Consider the following 26,932-nt stretch of genomic DNA (forward strand, 5'->3'; position numbering starts at 1 on the left):
CGACTAACTACTCCTCGTGCCGATTCTACACGACACCTCGAGTTGAGTTCACTCCTCGAGTTGATTTCACTACTAGAATTGAGTCCCGAGTCCACGAGTCGACTAACTACTCCTCATGCCGACTCTACAGGGTTCCTCGAGTTGAGTTTACTCCTCGAGTTGAGTTCACTCCTCGAGTTGAGTCCCGAGTCCACGAGTCGACTAACTACTCCTCGTGCCGACTCTACATGACTCCTCGTGTTGAGTTCATTCCTGGAGTTGAGTTCACTCCTCGAGTTGAGTCCCGAGTCCATGAGTCGACTAACTACTCCTCGTGCCGACTCTACATGACTCCTCAAGTTGAGTTCATTCCTCGAGTTGAGTTCACTCCTCGAATAGAGTACCGAGTCCACGAGTCGACTACCTACTCCTTGTTCCAACTCTGCATGACTCCTCGAGTTGAGTCCCGAGTCCACGAGTCGACTAACTACTCCTCGTGCCGACTCTACATGACTCCTCGAGTTGAGTTCACTCCTCTAGTTGAGTCCCAAGTCCACGAGTCGACTAACTACTCCTCGTGCCAACTCTACATGACACCTCGAGTTGAGTTCACTCCTCGAGTTGATTTCACTCGTAGAATTGAGTCCCGAGTCCGCGAGTCGACTAACTACTCCTCGTGCCGAGTCTACAGGGTTCCTCGAGTTGAGTTTACTCCGCGAGTTGAGTTCACTACTCGAGTTGAGTTTACTCCTCGAGTTGAGTTCACTCTGCGAGTTGAGTTTACTCCTCGAGTTGAGTTCACTCCTCGAGTTGAGTTCACTCCTCGAGTTGATTTCACTCGTAGAATTGAGTCCCGAGTCCACGAGTCGACTAACTACTCCTCGTGCCGACTCTACATGACTCCACGAGTTGAGTTCATTCCTCGAGTTGAGTTCACTCCTCGAGTCGAGTACCGAGTCCACGAGTCGAGTACCTACTCCTCGTGCCAACTCTGCATGACTCCTCGAGTTGAGTTCACTGTTCGAGTTGAGTTCACTCCTCGAGTTGAGACCCGAGTCCATGAGTCGACTAACTACTCCTCGTGCTGACTCTACATGACTCATCGAGTTGAGTTCACTCCTCTAGTTGAGTCCCAAGTCCACTAGTCGACTAACTACTCCTCGTGCCGACTCTACTTGACACCTCGAGTTGAGTTCACTCCTCGAGTTGATTTCACTCCTAGAGTTGAGTCCCGAGTCCACGAGGTGACTAACTACTCCTCGTGCTGACTCTACAGGGTTCCCCGAATTGAGTTAACTCCTCGAGTTGAGTTCACTCCTCGAGTTGAGTCCCGAGTCCACGAGTCGACTAACTACTCCTCGTGCCGACTCTACATGACTCCTCGAGTTGAGTTCATTCCTCGAGTTGAGTTCACTCCTTGAGTCGAGTAACGAGTCCACGAGTCGACTACCTACTCCTTGTGCCGACTCTACATGACTCCTCGAGTTGAGTTCAATCCTCGAGTTGAGTTCACTACTCGAGTTGAGTCCCTAGTCCACGAGTAGACTAAATACTCCTCGTGCCGACTCTACATGACTCCTCAAGTTGAGTTCACTCCTCTAGTTGAGTCCCAAGTTCACGAGTCGACTAACTACTCCTCGTGCCGACTCTACATGACACCTCGAGTTGAGTTCACTCCTCGAGTTGATTTCACTCCTAGAGTTGAGTCCCGAGTCCACGAGTCGACTAACTACTCCTCGTGCCGACTCTACAGGGTTCCTAGAGTTGAGTTCACTCCTCGAATTGCGTCCCGAGTCCACGAGTCGACTAACTACTCCTCGTGCCGACTCTACATGACTCCTCGAGTTGAGTTCACTCCTCGAGTCGAGTACCGAGTCCACGAGTCGACTACCTACTCCTCGTGCCAACTCTGCATGACTCCTCGAGTTGAGTTCACTGCTCGAGTTGAGTTCACTCCTCGAGTTGAGTCCCGAGTCCATGAGTCGACTAACTACTCCTCGTGCCGACTCTACATGACTCCTCGAGTTGAGTTCACTCCTCTAGTTGAGTCCCAAGTCCACAAGTCGACTAACTACTCCTCGTGCCGACTCTACTTGACACCTCGAGTTGAGTTCACTCCTCGAGTTGATTTCACTCCTAGAGTTGAGTCCCGAGTCCACGAGGCGACTAACTACTCCTCGTGCCGACTCTACAGGGTTCCTCGAATTGAGTTAACTCCTCGAGTTGAGTCCCGAGTCCACGAGTCGACTAACTACTCCTCGTACCGACTCTACCTGACTCCTCGATTTGAGTTCACTCCTCTAGTTTAGTCCCAAGTCCACGAGTCGAGTAACTACTCCTCGTGCCGACTCTATATGACACCTCGAGTTGAGTTCACTCCTCGAGTTGATTTCACTCCTAGAGTTGAGTCCCGAGTCCACGAGTCGACTAACTACTCCTCGTGCCAACTCTAGAGGGTTCCTAGAGTTGAGTTCACTCCTCGAGTTGAGTCCCGAGTCCACGAGTCGACTAACTACTCCTCGTGCCGACTCTACATGACTCCTCGAGTTGAGTTCACTCCTCGAGTCGAGTACCGAGTCCACGAGTCGACTACCTACTCCTCGTGCGAACTCTGCATGACTCCTCGAGTTGAGTTCACTCCTCGAGTTGAGTCCCGAGTCCATGAGTCGACTAACTACTCCTCGTGCCGACTCTACATGACTCCTCGAGTTGAGTTCACTCCTCTAGTTGAGTCCCAAGTCCACGAGTCGACTAACTACTCCTCGTGCCGACTCTACTTGACACCTCGAGTTGAGTTCACTCCTCGAGTTGATTTCACTCCTAGAGTTGAGTCCCGAGTCCACGAGGCGACTAACTACTCCTCGTGCCGACTCTACAGGGTTCCTCGAATTGAGTTAACTCCTAGAGTTGAGTCCCGAGTCCATGAGTCGACTAACTACTCCTCGTGCCGACTCTACATGACTCCTCGAGTTGAGTTCACTCCTCTAGTTGAGTCCCAAGTCCACGAGTCAACTAACTACTCCTCGTGCCGACTCTACTTGACACCTCGAGTTGAGTTCACTCCTCGAGTTGATTTCACTCCTAGAGTTGAGTCCCGAGTCCACGAGTCGACTAACTACTCCTCGTGCCGACTCTACATGACTCCTCGAGTTGAGTTCATTCCTTGAGTTGAGTTCACTCCTCGAGTTGAGTCCCGAGTCCATGAGTCGACTAACTACTCCTCGTGCCGACTCTACATGACTCCTCGAGTTGAGTTCATTCCTCGAGTTGAGTTCACTCCTCGAATCGAATACCGAGTCCACGAGTCGACTACCTACTCCTTGTTCCAACTTTGCATGACTCCTCGAGTTGAGTCCCGAGTCCACGAGTCGACTAACTACTCCTCGTGCCGACTCTACATGACTCCTCGAGTTGAGTTCACTCCTCTAGTTGAGTCCCAAGTCCACGAGTCGACTAACTACTCCTCGTGCCGACTCTACATGACTCCACGAGTTGAGTTCATTCCTCGAGTTGAGTTCACTCCTCGAGTCGAGTACCGAGTCCACGAGTCGAGTACCTACTCCTCGTGCCAACTCTGCATGACTCCTCGAGTTGAGTTCAATGTTCGAGTTGAGTTCACTCCTCGAGTTGAGACCCGAGTCCATGAGTCGACTAACTACTCCTCGTGCTGACTCTACATGACTCATCGAGTTGAGTTCACTCCTCTAGTTGAGTCCCAAGTCCACTAGTCGACTAACTACTCCTCGTGCCGACTCTACTTGACACCTCGAGTTGAGTTCAGTCCTCGAGTTGATTTCACTCCTAGAGTTGAGTCCCGAGTCCACGAGGTGACTAACTACTCCTCGTGCTGACTCTACAGGGTTCCCCGAATTGAGTTAACTCCTCGAGTTGAGTTCACTCCTCGAGTTGAGTCCCGAGTCCACGAGTCGACTAACTACTCCTCGTGCCGACTCTACATGACTCCTCGAGTTGAGTTCATTCCTCGAGTTGAGTTCACTCCTTGAGTCGAGTAACGAGTCCACGAGTCGACTACCTACTCCTTGTGCCGACTCTACATGACTCCTCGAGTTGAGTTCAATCCTCGAGTTGAGTTCACTACTCGAGTTGAGTCCCTAGTCCACGAGTAGACTAAATACTCCTCGTGCCGACTCTACATGACTCCTCAAGTTGAGTTCACTCCTCTAGTTGAGTCCCAAGTTCACGAGTCGACTAACTACTCCTCGTGCCGACTCTACATGACACCTCGAGTTGAGTTCACTCCTCGAGTTGATTTCACTCCTAGAGTTGAGTCCCGAGTCCACGAGTCGACTAACTACTCCTCGTGCCGACTCTACAGGGTTCCTAGAGTTGAGTTCACTCCTCGAATTGCGTCCCGAGTCCACGAGTCGACTAACTACTCCTCGTGCCGACTCTACATGACTCCTCGAGTTGAGTTCACTCCTCGAGTCGAGTACCGAGTCCACGAGTCGACTACCTACTCCTCGTGCCAACTCTGCATGACTCCTCGAGTTGAGTTCACTGCTCGAGTTGAGTTCACTCCTCGAGTTGAGTCCCGAGTCCATGAGTCGACTAACTACTCCTCGTGCCGACTCTACATGACTCCTCGAGTTGAGTTCACTCCTCTAGTTGAGTCCCAAGTCCACAAGTCGACTAACTACTCCTCGTGCCGACTCTACTTGACACCTCGAGTTGAGTTCACTCCTCGAGTTGATTTCACTCCTAGAGTTGAGTCCCGAGTCCACGAGGCGACTAACTACTCCTCGTGCCGACTCTACAGGGTTCCTCGAATTGAGTTAACTCCTCGAGTTGAGTCCCGAGTCCACGAGTCGACTAACTACTCCTCGTACCGACTCTACCTGACTCCTCGATTTGAGTTCACTCCTCTAGTTTAGTCCCAAGTCCACGAGTCGAGTAACTACTCCTCGTGCCGACTCTATATGACACCTCGAGTTGAGTTCACTCCTCGAGTTGATTTCACTCCTAGAGTTGAGTCCCGAGTCCACGAGTCGACTAACTACTCCTCGTGCCAACTCTAGAGGGTTCCTAGAGTTGAGTTCACTCCTCGAGTTGAGTCCCGAGTCCACGAGTCGACTAACTACTCCTCGTGCCGACTCTACATGACTCCTCGAGTTGAGTTCACTCCTCGAGTCGAGTACCGAGTCCACGAGTCGACTACCTACTCCTCGTGCGAACTCTGCATGACTCCTCGAGTTGAGTTCACTCCTCGAGTTGAGTCACGAGTCCATGAGTCGACTAACTACTCCTCGTGCCGACTCTACATGACTCCTCGAGTTGAGTTCACTCCTCTAGTTGAGTCCCAAGTCCACGAGTCGACTAACTACTCCTCGTGCCGACTCTACTTGACACCTCGAGTTGAGTTCACTCCTCGAGTTGATTTCACTCCTAGAGTTGAGTCCCGAGTCCACGAGGCGACTAACTACTCCTCGTGCCGACTCTACAGGGTTCCTCGAATTGAGTTAACTCCTAGAGTTGAGTCCCGAGTCCATGAGTCGACTAACTACTCCTCGTGCCGACTCTACATGACTCCTCGAGTTGAGTTCACTCCTCTAGTTGAGTCCCAAGTCCACGAGTCGACTAACTACTCCTCGTGCCGACTCTACTTGACACCTCGAGTTGAGTTCACTCCTCGAGTTGATTTCACTCCTAGAGTTGAGTCCCGAGTCCACGAGTCGACTAACTACTCCTCGTGCCGACTCTACATGACTCCTCGAGTTGAGTTCATTCCTTGAGTTGAGTTCACTCCTCGAGTTGAGTCCCGAGTCCATGAGTCGACTAACTACTCCTCGTGCCGACTCTACATGACTCCTCGAGTTGAGTTCATTCCTCGAGTTGAGTTCACTCCTCGAATCGAATACCGAGTCCACGAGTCGACTACCTACTCCTTGTTCCAACTTTGCATGACTCCTCGAGTTGAGTCCCGAGTCCACGAGTCGACTAACTACTCCTCGTGCCGACTCTACATGACTCCTCGAGTTGAGTTCACTCCTCTAGTTGAGTCCCAAGTCCACGAGTCGACTAACTACTCCTCGTGCCAACTCTACATGACACCTCGAGTTGAGTTCACTCCTCGAGTTGATTTCACTCGTAGAATTGAGTCCCGAGTCCGCGAGTCGACTAACTACTCCTCGTGCCGACTCTACAGGGTTCCTCGAGTTGAGTTTACTCCTCGAGTTGAGTTCACTCCGCGAGTTGAGTCCCGAGTCCACGAGTCGACTAACTACTCCTCGTGCCGACTCTACATGACTCCACGAGTTGAGTTCATTCCTCGAGTTGAGTTCACTCCTCGAGTCGAGTACCGAGTCCACGAGTCGAGTACCTACTCCTCGTGCCAACTCTGCATGACTCCTCGAGTTGAGTTCACTATTCGAGTTGAGTTCACTCCTCGAGTTGAGAGCCGAGTCCATGAGTCGACTAACTACTCCTCGTGCCGACTCTACATGACTCCTCGAGTTGAGTTCACTCCTCTAGTTGAGTCCCAAGTCCACTAGTCGACTAACTACTCCTCGTGCCGACTCTACTTGACACCTCGAGTTGAGTTCACTCCTCGAGTTGATTTCACTCCTAGAGTTGAGTCCCGAGTCCACGAGGTGACTAACTACTCCTCGTGCCGACTCTTCAGGGTTCCTCGAATTGAGTTAACTCCTCGAGTTGAGTTCACTCCTCGAGTTGAGTCCCGAGTCCACGAGTCGACTAACTACTCCTCGTGCCGACTCTACATGACTCCTCGAGTTGAGTTCATTCCTCGAGTTGAGTTCACTCCTTGAGTCGAGTAACGAGTCCACCAGTCGACTACCTACTCCTTGTGCCGACTCTACATGACTCCTCGAGTTGAGTTCAATCCTCGAGTTGAGTTCACTACTCGAGTTGAGTCCCTAGTCCACGAGTAGACTAAATACTCCTCGTGCCGACTCTACATGACTCCTCCAGTTGAGTTCACTCCTCTAGTTGAGTCCCAAGTTCACGAGTCGACTAACTACTCCTCGTGCCGACTCTACATGACACCTCGAGTTGAGTTCACTCCACGAGTTGATTTCACTCCTAGAGTTGAGTCCCGAGTCCACGAGTCGACTAACTACTCCTCGTGCCGACTCTACAGGGTTCCTAGAGTTGAGTTCACTCCTCGAATTGCGTCCCGAGTCCACGAGTCGACTAACTACTCCTCGTGCCGACTCTACATGACTCCTCGAGTTGAGTTCACTCCTCGAGTCGAGTACCGAGTCCACGAGTCGACTACCTACTCCTCGTGCCAACTCTGCATGACTCCTCGAGTTGAGTTCACTGCTTGAGTTGAGTTCACTCCTCGAGTTGAGTCCCGAGTCCATGAGTCGACTAACTACTCCTCGTGCCGACTCTACATGACTCCTCGAGTTGAGTTCACTCCTCTAGTTGAGTCCCAAGTCCACGAGTCGACTAACTACTCCTCGTGCCGACTCTACTTGACACCTCGAGTTGAGTTCACTCCTCGAGTTGATTTCACTCCTAGAGTTGAGTCCCGAGTCCACGAGGTGACTAACTACTCCTCGTGCCGACTCTACAGGGTTCCTCGAATTGAGTTAACTCCTCGAGTTGAGTTCACTCCTCGAGTTGAGTCCCGAGTCCACGAGTCGACTAACTACTCCTCGTGCCGACTCTACATGACTCCTCGAGTTGAGTTCATTCCTCGAGTTGAGTTCACTCCTTGAGTCGAGTAACGAGTCCACGAGTTGACTACATACTCCTTGTGCCGACTCTACATGACTCCTCGAGTTGAGTTCAATCCTCGAGTTGAGTTCACTACTCGAGTTGAGTCCCTAGTCCACGAGTAGACTAAATACTCCTCGTGCCGACTCTACATGACTCCTCCAGTTGAGTTCACTCCTCTAGTTGAGTCCCAAGTTCACGAGTCGACTAACTACTCCTCGTGCCGACTCTACATGACACCTCGAGTTGAGTTCACTCCACGAGTTGATTTCACTCCTAGAGTTGAGTCCCGAGTCCACGAGTCGACTAACTACTCCTCGTGCCGACTCTACAGGGTTCCTAGAGTTGAGTTCACTCCTCGAATTGCGTCCCGAGTCCACGAGTCGACTAACTACTCCTCGTGCCGACTCTACATGACTCCTCGAGTTGAGTTCACTCCTCGAGTCGAGTACCGAGTCCACGAGTCGACTACCTACTCCTCGTGCCAACTCTGCATGACTCCTCGAGTTGAGTTCACTGCTTGAGTTGAGTTCACTCCTCGAGTTGAGTCCCGAGTCCATGAGTCGACTAACTACTCCTCGTGCCGACTCTACATGACTCCTCGAGTTGAGTTCACTCCTCTAGTTGAGTCCCAAGTCCACGAGTCGACTAACTACTCCTCGTGCCGACTCTACTTGACACCTCGAGTTGAGTTCACTCCTCGAGTTGATTTCACTCCTAGAGTTGAGTCCCGAGTCCACGAGGTGACTAACTACTCCTCGTGCCGACTCTACAGGGTTCCTCGAATTGAGTTAACTCCTCGAGTTGAGTTCACTCCTCGAGTTGAGTCCCGAGTCCACGAGTCGACTAACTACTCCTCGTGCCGACTCTACATGACTCCTCGAGTTGAGTTCATTCCTCGAGTTGAGTTCACTCCTTGAGTCGAGTAACGAGTCCACGAGTTGACTACATACTCCTTGTGCCGACTCTACATGACTCCTCGAGTTGAGTTCAATCCTCGAGTTGAGTTCACTACTCGAGTTGAGTCCCTAGTCCACGAGTAGACTAAATACTCCTCGTGCCGACTCTACATGACTCCTCGAGTTGAGTTCACTCCTCTAGTTGAGTCCCAAGTTCACGAGTCGACTAACTACTCCTCGTGCCGACTCTACATGACACCTCGAGTTGAGTTCACTCCACGAGTTGATTTCACTCCTAGAGTTGAGTCCCGAGTCCACGAGTCGACTAACTACTCCTCGTGCCGACTCTACAGGGTTCCTAGAGTTGAGTTCACTCCTCGAATTGCGTCCCGAGTCCACGAGTCGACTAACTACTCCTCGTGCCGACTCTACATGACTCCTCGAGTTGAGTTCACTCCTCGAGTCGAGTACCGAGTCCACGAGTCGACTACCTACTCCTCGTGCCAACTCTGCATGACTCCTCGAGTTGAGTTCACTGCTCGAGTTGAGTTCACTCCTCGAGTTGAGTCCCGAGTCCATGAGTCGACTAACTACTCCTCGTGCCGACTCTACATGACTCCTCGAGTTGAGTTCACTCCTCTAGTTGAGTCCCAAGTCCACGAGTCGACTAACTACTCCTCGTGCCGACTCTACTTGACACCTCGAGTTGAGTTCACTCCTCGAGTTGATTTCACTCCTAGAGTTGAGTCCCGAGTCCACGAGGCGACTAACTACTCCTCGTGCCGACTCTACAGGGTTCCTCGAATTGAGTTAACTCCTCGAGTTGAGGTCACTCCTCGAGTTGAGTCCCGAGTCCACGAGTCGACTAACTACTCCTCGTACCGACTCTACATGACTCCTCGAGTTGAATTCATTCCTCGAGTTGAGTTCACTCCTCGAGTCGAGTACCGACTCCACGAGTCGACTACGTACTCCTTGTGCCGACTCTACATGACTCCTCGAGTTGAGTTCAATCCTCGAGTTGAGTTCACTACTCGAGTTGAGTCCCTAGTCCACGAGTAGACTAAATACTCCTCGTGCCGACTCTACATGACTCCTCGAGTTGAGTTCACTCCTCTAGTTGAGTCCCAAGTTCACGAGTCGACTAACTACTCCTCGTGCCGACTCTACATGACACCTCGAGTTGAGTTCACTCCACGAGTTGATTTCACTCCTAGAGTTGAGTCCCGAGTCCACGAGTCGACTAACTACTCCTCGTGCCGACTCTACAGGGTTCCTAGAGTTGAGTTCACTCCTCGAATTGCGTCCCGAGTCCACGAGTCGACTAACTACTCCTCGTGCCGACTCTACATGACTCCTCGAGTTGAGTTCACTCCTCGAGTCGAGTACCGAGTCCACGAGTCGACTACCTACTCCTCGTGCCAACTCTGCATGACTCCTCGAGTTGAGTTCACTGCTTGAGTTGAGTTCACTCCTCGAGTTGAGTCCCGAGTCCATGAGTCGACTAACTACTCCTCGTGCCGACTCTACATGACTCCTCGAGTTGAGTTCACTCCTCTAGTTGAGTCCCAAGTCCACGAGTCGACTAACTACTCCTCGTGCCGACTCTACTTGACACCTCGAGTTGAGTTCACTCCTCGAGTTGATTTCACTCCTAGAGTTGAGTCCCGAGTCCACGAGGTGACTAACTACTCCTCGTGCCGACTCTACAGGGTTCCTCGAATTGAGTTAACTCCTCGAGTTGAGTTCACTCCTCGAGTTGAGTCCCGAGTCCACGAGTCGACTAACTACTCCTCGTGCCGACTCTACATGACTCCTCGAGTTGAGTTCATTCCTCGAGTTGAGTTCACTCCTTGAGTCGAGTAACGAGTCCACGAGTTGACTACATACTCCTTGTGCCGACTCTACATGACTCCTCGAGTTGAGTTCAATCCTCGAGTTGAGTTCACTACTCGAGTTGAGTCCCTAGTCCACGAGTAGACTAAATACTCCTCGTGCCGACTCTACATGACTCCTCGAGTTGAGTTCACTCCTCTAGTTGAGTCCCAAGTTCACGAGTCGACTAACTACTCCTCGTGCCGACTCTACATGACACCTCGAGTTGAGTTCACTCCACGAGTTGATTTCACTCCTAGAGTTGAGTCCCGAGTCCACGAGTCGACTAACTACTCCTCGTGCCGACTCTACAGGGTTCCTAGAGTTGAGTTCACTCCTCGAATTGCGTCCCGAGTCCACGAGTCGACTAACTACTCCTCGTGCCGACTCTACATGACTCCTCGAGTTGAGTTCACTCCTCGAGTCGAGTACCGAGTCCACGAGTCGACTACCTACTCCTCGTGCCAACTCTGCATGACTCCTCGAGTTGAGTTCACTGCTCGAGTTGAGTTCACTCCTCGAGTTGAGTCCCGAGTCCATGAGTCGACTAACTACTCCTCGTGCCGACTCTACATGACTCCTCGAGTTGAGTTCACTCCTCTAGTTGAGTCCCAAGTCCACGAGTCGACTAACTACTCCTCGTGCCGACTCTACTTGACACCTCGAGTTGAGTTCACTCCTCGAGTTGATTTCACTCCTAGAGTTGAGTCCCGAGTCCACGAGGCGACTAACTACTCCTCGTGCCGACTCTACAGGGTTCCTCGAATTGAGTTAACTCCTCGAGTTGAGGTCACTCCTCGAGTTGAGTCCCGAGTCCACGAGTCGACTAACTACTCCTCGTACCGACTCTACATGACTCCTCGAGTTGAATTCATTCCTCGAGTTGAGTTCACTCCTCGAGTCGAGTACCGACTCCACGAGTCGACTACGTACTCCTTGTGCCGACTCTACATGACTCCTCGAGTTGAGTTCAATCCTCGAGTTGTGTTCACTACTCGAGTTGAGTCCCTAGTGCACGAGTAGACTAAATACTCCTCGTGCCGACTCTACATGACTCCTCAAGTTGAGTTCACTCCTCGAGTTGATTTCACTCCTAGAGTTGAGTCCCGAGTCCACGAGGCGACTAACTACTCCTCGTACCGACTCTACCTGACTCCTCGATTTGAGTTCACTCCTCTAGTTTAGTCCCAAGTCCACGAGTCGAGTAACTACTCCTCGTGCCGACTCTACATGACACCTCGAGTTGAGTTCACTCCTCGAGTTGATTTCACTCCTAGAGTTGAGTCCCGAGTCCACGAGTCGACTAACTACTCCTCGTGCCAACTCTAGAGGGTTCCTAGAGTTGAGTTCACTCCTCGAGTTGAGTCCCGAGTCCACGAGTCGACTAACTACTCCTCGTGCCGACTCTACATGACTCCTCGAGTTGAGTTCACTCCTCGAGTCGAGTACCGAGTCCACGAGTCGACTACCTACTCCTCGTGCAAACTCTGCATGACTCCTCGAGTTGAGTTCACTGCTTGAGTTGAGTTCACTCCTCGAGTTGAGTCCCGAGTCCATGAGTCGACTAACTACTCCTCGTGCCGACTCTACATGACTCCTCGAGTTGAGTTCACTCCTCTAGTTGAGTCCCAAGTCCACGAGTCGACTAACTACTCCTCGTGCCGACTCTACTTGACACCTCGAGTTGAGTTCACTCCTCGAGTTGATTTCACTCCTAGAGTTGAGTCCCGAGTCCACGAGGCGACTAACTACTCCTCGTGCCGACTCTACAGGGTTCCTCGAATTGAGTTAACTCCTCGAGTTGAGGTCACTCCTCGAGTTGAGTCCCGAGTCCACGAGTCGACTAACTACTCCTCGTACCGACTCTACATGACTCCTCGAGTTGAATTCATTCCTCGAGTTGAATTCACTCCTCGAGTCGAGTACCGAGTCCACGAGTCGACTACGTACTCCTTGTGCCGACTCTACATGACTCCTCGAGTTGAGTTCAATCCTCGAGTTGAGTTCACTACTCGAGTTGAGTCCCTAGTCCACGAGTATACTAAATACTCCTCGTGCCGACTCTACATGACTCCTCAAGTTGAGTTCACTCCTCTAGTTGAGTCCCAAGTTCACGAGTCGACTAACTACTCCTCGTGCCGACTCTACATGACACCTCGAGTTGAGTTCACTCCTCGAGTTGATTTCACTCCTAGAGTTGAGTCCCGAGTCCACGAGTCGACTAACTACTCCTCGTGCCGACTCTACAGGGTTCCCAGAGTTGAGTTCACTCCTCGAGTTGAGTCCCGAGTCCACGAGTCGACTACCTACTCCTTGTGCCGACTCTGCATGACTCCTCGAGTTGAGTTCACTACTCGAGTTGAGTCCCGAGTCCACGAGTCGACTAACTACTCCTTGTGCCGACTCTACCTGACTCCTCGATTTGAGTTCACTCCTCTAGTGTAGTCCCAAGTCCACGAGTCGAGTAACTACTCCTCGTGCCGACTCTACATGACACCTCGAGTTGAGTTCACTCCTCGAGTTGATTTCACTCCTAGAGTTGAGTCGCGACTCCACGAGGCGACTAACTACTCCTCGTACCGACTCTACAGGGTTCCTCGAGTTGTATTAACTCCTCGAGTTGAGTCCCGAGTCCACGAGTCGACTAACTACATCTCGTGCCGACTCTACATGACTCCTCGAGTTGAGTTCACTCCTCTAGTTGAGTCCCAAGTCCACGAGTCGACTAACTACTCCTCGTGCCGACTCTACACGACACCTCGAGTTTAGTTCACTCCTCGAGTTGATTTCACTACTAGAATTGAGTCCCGAGTCCACGAGTCGACTAACTACTCCTCGTGCCGACTCTACAGGGTTCCTCGAGTTCAGTTTACTCCTCGAGTTGAGTTCACTCCTCGAGTTGAGTCCCGAGTCCACGAGTCGACTAACTACTCCTCGTGCCGACTCTACATGACTCCTCGAGTTGAGTTCATTCCTCGAGTTGAGTTCACTCCTCGAGTCGAGTACCGAGTCCACGAGTCGACTACGTACTCCTTGTGCCGACTCTACATGACTCCTCGAGTTGAGTTCATTCCTCGAGTTGAGTTCACTCCTCGAGTTGAATCCCGAGTCCATGAGTCGACTAACTACTCCTCGTGCCGACTCTACATGACTCCTCGAGTTGAGTTCACTCCTCTAGTTGAGTCCCAAGTCCACGAGTCCACTAACTACTCCTCGTGCCGACTCTACTTGGCACCTCGAGTTTAGTTCACTCCTCGGGTTGATTTCACTCCTAGAGTTGAGTCCCGAGTCCACGAGGGGACTAACTACTCCTCGTGCCGACTCTACAGGGTTCCTCGAATTGAGTTAACTCCTCGAGTTGAGTTTACTCCTCGAGTTGAATCCCGAGTCCACGAGTCGACTAACTACTCCTCGTGCCGACTCTACATGACTCCCCGAGTTGAGTTCATTCCTCGAGTTGAGTTCACTCCTCGAGTCGAGTACCGAGTCCAAGAGACGACTACCTACTCCTTGTGCCAACTCTACATGACTCCTCGAGTTGAGTTCAATCCTCGAGTTGAGTTCACTACTCGAGTTGAGTCCCGAGTCCTCGAGTAGACTAAATACTCCTCGTGCCGACTCTACATGACTCCTCAAGTTGAGTTCACTCCTCTAGTTGAGTCCCAAGTCCACGAGTCGACTAAATACTCCTCGTGCCGACTCTACATGACACCTCGAGTTGAGTTCACTCCTCGAGTTGATTTCACTCCAAGAGTTGAGTCCCGAGTTCATGAGTCGACTAAATACTCCTCGTTCCGACTCTACAGGGTTCCTCGAGTTGAGTTAACTCCTCGAGTTGAGTTCACTCCTCGAGTTGAGTATCGAGTCCACGTGTCGACTAACTACTCCTCGTGCCGACTCTACATGACTCCTCGAGTTGAGTTCATTCCTCGAGTTGAGTTCACTCCTCGAGTCGAGTACCAAGTCCACGAGTCGACTACCTACTCCTTGTGCTGACTCTGCATGACTCCTCGAATTGAGTTCAATCCTCGAGTTGAGTTCACTACTCGAGTTAAGTCCCGAGTCCACGAGTAGACTTAATACTCCTCGTGGCGACTCTACATGACTTCTCAAGTTGAGTTCGCTCCTCTAGTTGAGTCCCAAGTTCACGAGTCGAGTAACTACTCCTCGTGCCGACTCTACATGACACCTCGAGTTGAGTTCACTCCTCGAGTTGATTTCACTCCTAGAGTTGAGTCGCGAGTCCACGAGGCGACTAACTACTCCTCGTACCGACTCTACCTGACTCCTCGATTTGAGTTCACTCCTCTAGTTTAGTCCCAAGTCCACGAGTCGAGTAACTACTCCTCGTGCCGACTCTACATGACACCTCGAGTTGAGTTCACTCCTCGAGTTGATTTCACTCCTAGAGTTGAGTCCCGAGTCCACGAGTCGACTAACTACTCCTCGTGCCAACTCTAGAGGGTTCCTAGAGTTGAGTTCACTCCTCGAGTTGAGTCCCGAGTCCACGAGTCGACTAACTACTCCTCGTGCCGACTCTACATGACTCCTCGAGTTGAGTTCACTCCTCGAGTCGAGTACCGAGTCCACGAGTCGACTACCTACTCCTCGTGCAAACTCTGCATGACTCCTCGAGTTGAGTTCACTGCTTGAGTTGAGTTCACTCCTCGAGTTGTGTCCCGAGTCCATGAGTCGACTAACTACTCCTCGTGCCGACTCTACATGACTCCTCGAGTTGAGTTCACTCCTCTAGTTGAGTCCCAAGTCCACGAGTCGACTAACTACTCCTCGTGCCGACTCTACATGACACCTCGAGTTGAGTTCACTCCTCGAGTTGATTTCACTCCTAGAGTTGAGTCCCGAGTCCACGAGGCGACTAACTACTCCTCGTGCCGACTCTACAGGGTTCCTCGAATTGAGTTAACTCCTCGAGTTGAGGTGACTCCTCGAGTTGAGTCCCGAGTCCACGAGTCGACTAACTACTCCTCGTACCGACTCTACATGACTCCTCGAGTTGAATTCATTCCTCGAGTTGAATTCACTCCTCGAGTCGAGTACCGAGTCCACGAGTCGACTACGTACTCCTTGTGCCGACTCTACATGACTCCTCGAGTTGAGTTCAATCCTCGAGTTGAGTTCACTACTCGAGTTGAGTCCCTAGTCCACGAGTAGACTAAATACTCCTCGTGCCGACTCTACATGACTCCTCAAGTTGAGTTCACTCCTCTAGTTGAGTCCCAAGTTCACGAGTCGACTAACTACTCCTCGTGCCGACTCTACATGACACCTCGAGTTGAGTTCACTCCTCGAGTTGATTTCACTCCTAGAGTTGAGTCCCGAGTCCACGAGTCGACTAACTACTCCTCGTGCCGACTCTACAGGGTTCCCAGAGTTGAGTTCACTCCTCGAGTTGAGTCCCGAGTCCACGAGTCGACTACCTACTCCTTGTGCCGACTCTGCATGACTCCTCGAGTTGAGTTCACTACTCGAGTTGAGTCCCGAGTCCACGAGTCGACTAACTACTCCTTGTGCCGACTTTACCTGACTCCTCGATTTGAGTTCACTCCTCTAGTGTAGTCCCAAGTCCACGAGTCGAGTAACTACTCCTCGTGCCGACTCTACATGACACCTCGAGTTGAGTTCACTCCTCGAGTTGATTTCACTACTAGAGTTGAGTCGCGACTCCACGAGGCGACTAACTACTCCTCGTGCCGACTCTACAGGGTTCCTCGAATTGAGTTAACTCCTCGAGTTGAGGTCACTCCTCGAGTTGAGTCCCGAGTCCACGAGTCGACTAACTACTCCTCGTACCGACTCTACATGACTCCTCGAGTTGAATTCATTCCTCGAGTTGAATTCACTCCTCGAGTCGAGTACCGAGTCCACGAGTCGACTACGTACTCCTTGTGCCGACTCTACATGACTCCTCGAGTTGAGTTCAATCCTCGAGTTGAGTTCACTACTCGAGTTGAGTCCCTAGTCCACGAGTATACTAAATACTCCTCGTGCCGACTCTACATGACTCCTCAAGTTGAGTTCACTCCTCTAGTTGAGTCCCAAGTTCACGAGTCGACTAACTACTCCTCGTGCCGACTCTACATGACACCTCGAGTTGAGTTCACTCCTCGAGTTGATTTCACTCCTAGAGTTGAGTCCCGAGTCCACGAGTCGACTAACTACTCCTCGTGCCGACTCTACAGGGTTCCCAGAGTTGAGTTCACTCCTCGAGTTGAGTCCCGAGTCCACGAGTCGACTACCTACTCCTTGTGCCGACTCTGCATGACTCCTCGAGTTGAGTTCACTACTCGAGTTGAGTCCCGAGTCCACGAGTCGACTAACTACTCCTTGTGCCGACTCTACCTGACTCCTCGATTTGAGTTCACTCCTCTAGTGTAGTCCCAAGTCCACGAGTCGAGTAACTACTCCTCGTGCCGACTCTACATGACACCTCGAGTTGAGTTCACTCCTCGAGTTGATTTCACTCCTAGAGTTGAGTCGCGACTCCACGAGGCGACTAACTACTCCTCGTACCGACTCTACAGGGTTCCTCGAGTTGTATTAACTCCTCGAGTTGAGTCCCGAGTCCACGAGTCGACTAACTACATCTCGTGCCGACTCTACATGACTCCTCGAGTTGAGTTCACTCCTCTAGTTGAGTCCCAAGTCCACGAGTCGACTAACTACTCCTCGTGCCGACTCTACACGACACCTCGAGTTTAGTTCACTCCTCGAGTTGATTTCACTACTAGAATTGAGTCCCGAGTCCACGAGTCGACTAACTACTCCTCGTGCCGACTCTACAGGGTTCCTCGAGTTCAGTTTACTCCTCGAGTTGAGTTCACTCCTCGAGTTGAGTCCCGAGTCCACGAGTCGACTAACTACTCCTCGTGCCGACTCTACATGACTCCTCGAGTTGAGTTCATTCCTCGAGTTGAGTTCACTCCTCGAGTTGAATCCCGAGTCCATGAGTCGACTAACTACTCCTCGTGCCGACTCTACATGACTCCTCGAGTTGAGTTCACTCCTCTAGTTGAGTCCCAAGTCCACGAGTCCACTAACTACTCCTCGTGCCGACTCTACTTGGCACCTCGAGTTTAGTTCACTCCTCGGGTTGATTTCACTCCTAGAGTTGAGTCCCGAGTCCACGAGGGGACTAACTACTCCTCGTGCCGACTCTACAGGGTTCCTCGAATTGAGTTAACTCCTCGAGTTGAGTTTACTCCTCGAGTTGAATCCCGAGTCCACGAGTCGACTAACTACTCCTCGTGCCGACTCTACATGACTCCCCGAGTTGAGTTCATTCCTCGAGTTGAGTTCACTCCTCGAGTCGAGTACCGAGTCCAAGAGACGACTACCTACTCCTTGTGCCAACTCTACATGACTCCTCGAGTTGAGTTCAATCCTCGAGTTGAGTTCACTACTCGAGTTGAGTCCCGAGTCCTCGAGTAGACTAAATACTCCTCGTGCCGACTCTACATGACTCCTCAAGTTGAGTTCACTCCTCTAGTTGAGTCCCAAGTCCACGAGTCGACTAAATACTCCTCGTGCCGACTCTACATGACACCTCGAGTTGAGTTCACTCCTCGAGTTGATTTCACTCCAAGAGTTGAGTCCCGAGTTCATGAGTCGACTAAATACTCCTCGTTCCGACTCTACAGGGTTCCTCGAGTTGAGTTAACTCCTCGAGTTGAGTTCACTCCTCGAGTTGAGTATCGAGTCCACGTGTCGACTAACTACTCCTCGTGCCGACTCTACATGACTCCTCGAGTTGAGTTCATTCCTCGAGTTGAGTTCACTCCTCGAGTCGAGTACCAAGTCCACGAGTCGACTACCTACTCCTTGTGCTGACTCTGCATGACTCCTCGAATTGAGTTCAATCCTCGAGTTGAGTTCACTACTCGAGTTAAGTCCCGAGTCCACGAGTAGACTTAATACTCCTCGTGGCGACTCTACATGACTTCTCAAGTTGAGTTCGCTCCTCTAGTTGAGTCCCAAGTTCACGAGTCGAGTAACTACTCCTCGTGCCGACTCTACATGACACCTCGAGTTGAGTTCACTCCTCGAGTTGATTTCACTCCTAGAGTTGAGTCGCGAGTCCACGAGGCGACTAACTACTCCTCGTACCGACTCTACCTGACTCCTCGATTTGAGTTCACTCCTCTAGTTTAGTCCCAAGTCCACGAGTCGAGTAACTACTCCTCGTGCCGACTCTACATGACACCTCGAGTTGAGTTCACTCCTCGAGTTGATTTCACTCCTAGAGTTGAGTCCCGAGTCCACGAGTCGACTAACTACTCCTCGTGCCAACTCTAGAGGGTTCCTAGAGTTGAGTTCACTCCTCGAGTTGAGTCCCGAGTCCACGAGTCGACTAACTACTCCTCGTGCCGACTCTACATGACTCCTCGAGTTGAGTTCACTCCTCGAGTCGAGTACCGAGTCCACGAGTCGACTACCTACTCCTCGTGCAAACTCTGCATGACTCCTCGAGTTGAGTTCACTGCTTGAGTTGAGTTCACTCCTCGAGTTGTGTCCCGAGTCCATGAGTCGACTAACTACTCCTCGTGCCGACTCTACATGACTCCTCGAGTTGAGTTCACTCCTCTAGTTGAGTCCCAAGTCCACGAGTCGACTAACTACTCCTCGTGCCGACTCTACATGACACCTCGAGTTGAGTTCACTCCTCGAGTTGATTTCACTCCTAGAGTTGAGTCCCGAGTCCACGAGGCGACTAACTACTCCTCGTGCCGACTCTACAGGGTTCCTCGAATTGAGTTAACTCCTCGAGTTGAGGTGACTCCTCGAGTTGAGTCCCGAGTCCACGAGTCGACTAACTACTCCTCGTACCGACTCTACATGACTCCTCGAGTTGAATTCATTCCTCGAGTTGAATTCACTCCTCGAGTCGAGTACCGAGTCCACGAGTCGACTACGTACTCCTTGTGCCGACTCTACATGACTCCTCGAGTTGAGTTCAATCCTCGAGTTGAGTTCACTACTCGAGTTGAGTCCCTAGTCCACGAGTAGACTAAATACTCCTCGTGCCGACTCTACATGACTCCTCAAGTTGAGTTCACTCCTCTAGTTGAGTCCCAAGTTCACGAGTCGACTAACTACTCCTCGTGCCGACTCTACATGACACCTCGAGTTGAGTTCACTCCTCGAGTTGATTTCACTCCTAGAGTTGAGTCCCGAGTCCACGAGTCGACTAACTACTCCTCGTGCCGACTCTACAGGGTTCCCAGAGTTGAGTTCACTCCTCGAGTTGAGTCCCGAGTCCACGAGTCGACTACCTACTCCTTGTGCCGACTCTGCATGACTCCTCGAGTTGAGTTCACTACTCGAGTTGAGTCCCGAGTCCACGAGTCGACTAACTACTCCTTGTGCCGACTCTACCTGACTCCTCGATTTGAGTTCACTCCTCTAGTGTAGTCCCAAGTCCACGAGTCGAGTAACTACTCCTCGTGCCGACTCTACATGACACCTCGAGTTGAGTTCACTCCTCGAGTTGATTTCACTACTAGAGTTGAGTCGCGACTCCACGAGGCGACTAACTACTCCTCGTACCGACTCTACAGGGTTCCTCGAGTTGTATTAACTCCTCGAGTTGAGTCCCGAGTCCACGAGTCGACTAACTACATCTCGTGCCGACTCTACATGACTCCTCAAGTTGAGTTCACTCCTCTAGTTGAGTCCCAAGTCCACGAGTCGACTAACTACTCCTCGTGCCGACTCTACACGACACCTCGAGTTTAGTTCACTCCTCGAGTTGATTTCACTACTAGAATTGAGTCCCGAGTCCACGAGTCGACTAACTACTCCTCGTGCCGACTCTACAGGGTTCCTCGAGTTCAGTTTACTCCTCGAGTTGAGTTCACTCCTCGAGTTGAGTCCCGAGTCCACGAGTCGACTAACTACTCCTCGTGCCGACTCTACATGACTCCTCGAGTTGAGTTCATTCCTCGAGTTGAGTTCACTCCTCGAGTTGAATCCCGAGTCCATGAGTCGACTAACTACTCCTCGTGCCGACTCTACATGACTCCTCGAGTTCAGTTCACTCCTCTAGTTGAGTCCCAAGTCCACGAGTCCACTAACTACTCCTCGTGCCGACTCTACTTGGCACCTCGAGTTTAGTTCACTCCTCGGGTTGATTTCACTCCTAGAGTTGAGTCCCGAGTCCACGAGGGGACTAACTACTCCTCGTGCCGACTCTACAGGGTTCCTCGAATTGAGTTAACTCCTCGAGTTGAGTTTACTCCTCGAGTTGAATCCCGAGTCCACGAGTCGACTAACTACTCCTCGTGCCGACTCTACATGACTCCCCGAGTTTAGTTCATTCCTCGAGTTGAGTTCACTCCTCGAGTCGAGTACCGAGTCTAAGAGACGACTACCTACTCCTTGTGCCAACTCTACATGACTCCTCGAGTTGAGTTCAATCCTCGAGTTGAGTTCACTACTCGAGTTGAGTCCCGAGTCCTCGAGTAGACTAAATACTCCTCGTGCCGACTCTACATGACTCCTCTAGTTGAGTCCCAAGTCCACGAGTCGACTAAACACTCCTCGTGCCGACTCTACATGACACCTCGAGTTGAGTTCACTCCTCGAGTTGATTTCACTCCTAGAGTTGAGTCCCGAGTTCATGAGTCGACTAAATACTCCTCGTTCTGACTCTACAGGGTTCCTCGAGTTGAGTTAACTCCTCGAGTTGAGTTCACTCCTCGAGTTGAGTATCGAGTCCACGAGTCGACTAACTACTCCTCGTACCGACTCTACATGACTCCTCGAGTTGAATTCATTCCTCGAGTTGAATTCACTCCTCGAGTCGAGTACCGAGTCCACGAGTCGACTACGTACTCCTTGTGCCGACTCTACATGACTCCTCGAGTTGAGTTCAATCCTCGAGTTGAGTTCACTACTCGAGTTGAGTCCCTAGTCCACGAGTAGACTAAATACTCCTCGTGCCGACTCTACATGACTCCTCAAGTTGAGTTCACTCCTCTAGTTGAGTCCCAAGTTCACGAGTCGACTAACTACTCCTCGTGCCGACTCTACATGACACCTCGAGTTGAGTTCACTCCTCGAGTTGATTTCACTCCTAGAGTTGAGTCCCGAGTCCACGAGTCGACTAACTACTCCTCGTGCCGACTCTACAGGGTTCCCAGAGTTGAGTTCACTCCTCGAGTTGAGTCCCGAGTCCACGAGTCGACTACCTACTCCTTGTGCCGACTCTGCATGACTCCTCGAGTTGAGTTCACTACTCGAGTTGAGTCCCGAGTCCACGAGTCGACTAACTACTCCTTGTGCCGACTCTACCTGACTCCTCGATTTGAGTTCACTCCTCTAGTGTAGTCCCAAGTCCACGAGTCGAGTAACTACTCCTCGTGCCGACTCTACATGACACCTCGAGTTGAGTTCATTCCTCGAGTTGATTTCACTACTAGAGTTGAGTCGCGACTCCACGAGGCGACTAACTACTCCTCGTACCGACTCTACAGGGTTCCTCGAGTTGTATTAACTCCTCGAGTTGAGTCCCGAGTCCACGAGTCGACTAACTACATCTCGTGCCGACTCTACATGACTCCTCAAGTTGAGTTCACTCCTCTAGTTGAGTCCCAAGTCCACGAGTCGACTAACTACTCCTCGTGCCGACTCTACACGACACCTCGAGTTTAGTTCACTCCTCGAGTTGATTTCACTACTAGAATTGAGTCCCGAGTCCACGAGTCGACTAACTACTCCTCGTGCCGACTCTACAGGGTTCCTCGAGTTCAGTTTACTCCTCGAGTTGAGTTCACTCCTCGAGTTGAGTCCCGAGTCCACGAGTCGACTAACTACTCCTCGTGCCGACTCTACATGACTCCTCGAGTTGAGTTCATTCCTCGAGTTGAGTTCACTCCTCGAGTTGAATCCCGAGTCCATGAGTCAACTAACTACTCCTCGTGCCGACTCTACATGACTCCTCGAGTTCAGTTCACTCCTCTAGTTGAGTCCCAAGTCCACGAGTCCACTAACTACTCCTCGTGCCGACTCTACTTGGCACCTCGAATTTAGTTCACTCCTCGGGTTGATTTCACTCCTAGAGTTGAGTCCCGAGTCCACGAGGGGACTAACTACTCCTCGTGCCGACTCTACAGGGTTCCTCGAATTGAGTTAACTCCTCGAGTTGAGTTTACTCCTCGAGTTGAATCCCGAGTCCACGAGTCGACTAACTACTCCTCGTGTCGACTCTACATGACTCCCCGAGTTGAGTTCATTCCTCGAGTTGAGTTCACTCCTCGAGTCGAGTACCGAGTTCAAGAGACGACTACCTACTCCTTGTGCCAACTCTACATGACTCCTCGAGTTGAGTTCAATCCTCGAGTTGAGTTCACTACTCGAGTTGAGTCCCGAGTCCTCGAGTAGACTAAATACTCCTCGTGCCGACTCTACATGACTCCTCTAGTTGAGTCCCAAGTCCACGAGTCGACTAAACACTCCTCGTGCCGACTCTACATGACACCTCGAGTTGAGTTCACTCCTCGAGTTGATTTCACTCCTAGAGTTGAGTCCCGAGTTCATGAGTCGACTAAATACTCCTCGTTCCGACTCTACAGGGTTCCTCGAGTTGAGTTAACTCCTCGAGTTGAGTTCACTCCTCGAGTTGAGTATCGAGTCCACGAGTCGACTAACTACTCCTCGTGCCGACTCTACATGACTCCTCGAGTTGAGTTCATTCCTCGAGTTGAGTTCACTCCTCGAGTCGAGTACCAAGTCCACGAGTCGACTACCTACTCCTTGTGCTGACTCTGCATGACTCCTCGAGTTGAGTTCAATCCTCGAGTTGAGTTCACTACTCGAGTTAAGTCCCGAGTCCACGAGTAGACTTAATACTCCTCGTGGCGACTCTACATGACTTCTCAAGTTGAGTTCGCTCCTCTAGTTGAGTCCCAAGTTCACGAGTCGACTAACTACTCCTCGTGCCGACTCTACATGACACCTCGAGTTGAGTTCACTCCTCGAGTTCATTTCACTCCTAGAGTTGAGTCCCAAGTCCACGAGTCGACTAACTACTCCTCGTGCCGACTCTATAGGGTTCCTCGAGTTGAGTTTACTCCTCGAATTGAGTTCACTCCTCGAGTTGAGTCCCGACTCCACGAGTCAACTAACTACTCCTCGTGCCGACTCTACATGACTCCTCGAGTTGAGTTCATTCCTCGAGTTGAGTTCACTCCTCGAGTCGAGTACCGAGTCCACGAGTCGACTGCCTTCTCCTTGTGTCGACTCTGCATGACTCCTCGAGTTGAGTTCACTCCTCGAGTTGAGTCCCGAGTCCACGAGTCGACTAACTACTCCTCGTGTCGACTCTACATGACTCCTCGAGTTGAGTTTATTCCTCGAGTTGAGTTCACTCCTCGAGTCGAGTACCGAGTCTACGAGTCGACTACCTACTCCTTGTGCCAACTCTGCATGACTCCTCAAGTTGAGTTCACTCCTCGAGTTGAGTCCCAAGTCCACGAGTCGACTAACTACTCCTCGTGCCGACTCGACATGACTCCTCGAGTTGAGTTCACTCCTCTAGTTGAGTCCCAAGTCCACAAGTCGACTAACTACTCCTCGTGCCGACTCTACATGACACCTCGAGTTGAGTTCATTCCTCGAGTTGATTTCACTCCTAGAATTTAGTCCCGAGTCCACGAGTCGACTAACTACTCCTCGTGCCGACTCTACAGGGTTCCTCGACTTGAGTTTACTCCTCGAGTTGAGTTAACTCCTCGAGTTGAGTCCCGAGTCCACGAGTCGACTAACTACTCCTCGTGCAGACTCTACATGACTTCTCGAGTTGAGTTCATTCCTCGAGTTGAGTTCACTCCTCGAGTCGAGTACCGAGTCCACGAGTCGACTACCTACTCCTCGTACCAACTCTGCATGACTCCTCCAGTTGAGTTCACTCCTCGAGTTGAGACCCGAGTCCACGAGTCGACTAACTACTCCTCGTGCCGACTCTACATGACTCCTCCAATTGAGTTCATTCCTCGAGTTGAGTTCACTCCTCGAGTCGAGTACCGAGTCCACGAGTCGACTACCTACTCCTTGTGCCAACTCTGCATGACTCGTCGAGTTGAGTTCACTCCTCGAGTTGAGTCTCGAGTCCAAGAGTCGACTAACTACTCCTCGTGCCGACTCTACATGACTCCTCGAGTTGAGTTCACTCCTCTAGTTGAGTCCCAAGTCCACGAGTCGACTAACTACTCCTCGTGCCGACTCTACATGACACCTCGAGTTGAGTTCACTCCTCGAGTTGATTTCACTCCTAGAATTGAGTCCCGAGTCCACGAGTCGACTAACTACTCCTCGTGCTGACTCTACAGGGTTCCTCGAGTTGAGTTTACTCCTCGAGTTGAGTTCACTCCTCGAGTTGAGAGCCGAGTCCACGAGTCGACTAACTACTCCTCGTGCCGACTCTACATGACTCCTCGAGTTGAGTTGATTCGTCGAGTTGAGTTCACTCCTCGAGTCGAGTACCGAGTCCACGAGTCGACTGCCTTCTCCTTGTGCCGACTCTGCATGACTCCTCGAGTTGAGTTCACTCCTCGAGTTGAGTCCCGAGTCCACGAGTCGACTAACTACTCCTTGTGCCGACTCTACGTGACTCCTCGAGTAGAGTTCATTCCTCGAGTTGAGTTCACTCCTCGAGTCGTGTACCGAGTCCACGAGTCGACTACCTACTCCTCGTACCAACTCTGCATGACTCCTCGAGTTGAGTTCACTCCTCGAGTTGAGTCCCGAGTCCATGAGTCGACTAACTACTCCTCGTGCCGACTCTACATGACTCCTCGAGTTGAGTTCACTCCTCTAGTTGAGTCCCAAGTCCACGAGTCGACTAACTACTCCTCGTGCCGACTCTACATGACACCTCGAGTTGAGTTCACTCCTCGAGTTGATTTCACTCCTAGAATTGAGTCCCGAGTCCACGAGTCGACTAACTACTCCTCGTGCTGACTCTACAGGGTTCCTCGAGTTGAGTTTACTCCTCGAGTTGAGTTCACTCCTCGAGTTGAGTCCCGAGTCCACGAGTCGACTAACTACTCCTCGTGCCGACTCTACATAACTCCTCGAGTTGAGTTGATTCCTCGAGTTGAGTTCACTCCTCGAGTCGAGTACCGAGTCCACGAGTCGACTGCCTTCTCCTTGTGCCGACTCTGCATGACTCCTCAAGTTGAGTTCACTCCTCGAGTTGAGTCCCGAGTCCACGAGTCGACTAACTACTCCTTGTGCCGACTCTACATGACTCCTCGAGTAGAGTTCATTCCTCGAGTTGAGTTCACTCCTCGAGTCGTGTACCGAGTCCACGAGTCGACTACCTACTCCTCGTACCAACTCTGCATGACTCCTCGAGTTGAGTTCACTCCTCGAGTTGAGTCCCGAGTCCATGAGTCGACTAACTATTCCTCGTGCCGACTCTACATGACTCCTCGAGTTGAGTTCATTCCTCGAGTTGAGTTCACTCCTCGAGTCGAGTACCGAGTCCACGAGTCGACTACCTACTCCTTGTGCCAACTCTGCATGCCTCGTCGTGTTGACTTCACTCCTCGAGTTGAGGCCCGAGTCAACGAGTCGACTAACTACTCCTCGTGCCGACTCTACATGACTCGTCGAGTTGAGTTCACTCCTCTAGTTGAGTCCCAAGTCCACGAGTCGACTAACTACTCCTCGTGCCGACTCTACATGACACCTTGAGTTGAGTTCACTCCTTGAGTTGATTTCACTCCTAGAATTGAGTCCCGAGTCCACGAGTCGACTAACTAGTCCTCGTGCCGACTCTACAGGGTTCCTCGATTTGAGTTTACTCCTCGAGTTGAGTTCACTCCTGGAGTTGAGTCCCGAGTCCACATGTCGACTACCTACTCCTCGTCCCGACTCTACATGACTCCTCGAGTTGAGTTCATTCCTCGAGTTGAGTTCACTCCTCGAGTCGAGTACCGAGTCCACGAGTCGACTGCCTTCTCCTTGTTCCGACTCTGCATGACTCCTCGAGTTGAGTTCACTCCTCGAGTTGAGTCCCGAGTCCACGAGTCGACTAACTACTCCTCGTGCCGACTCTACATGACTCCTCGAGTTGAGTTCATTCCTCGAGTTGAGTTCACTCCTCGAGTCGAGTACCGAGTCCACGAGTCGACTACTTACTCCTTGTGCTAACTCTGCATGACTCCTCGAGTTGAGTTCACTCCTCGAGTTGAGTCCCGAGTCCACGAGTCGACTAACTACTCCTCGTGCCGACTCTACATGACTCCTCGAGTTGAGTTCACTCCTCGAGTCGTGTACCGAGTCCACGAGTCGACTACCTACTCCTCGTACCAACTCTGCATGACTCCTCGAGTTGAGTTCACTCCTCGAGTTGAGTCCCGAGTCCTTGAGTCGACTAACTACTCCTCGTGCCGACTCTACATGACTCCTCGAGTTGAGTTCACTCCTCTAGTTGAGTCCCAAGTCCACGAGTCGAC

Source organism: Urtica dioica, chromosome 1 (genome assembly GCF_054948205.1).
Source record: "Urtica dioica subsp. dioica isolate 48M chromosome 1, U.dioica_male_clone48M_v1_H2, whole genome shotgun sequence".
NCBI classification, from domain to species: Eukaryota; Viridiplantae; Streptophyta; class Magnoliopsida; order Rosales; family Urticaceae; genus Urtica; species Urtica dioica.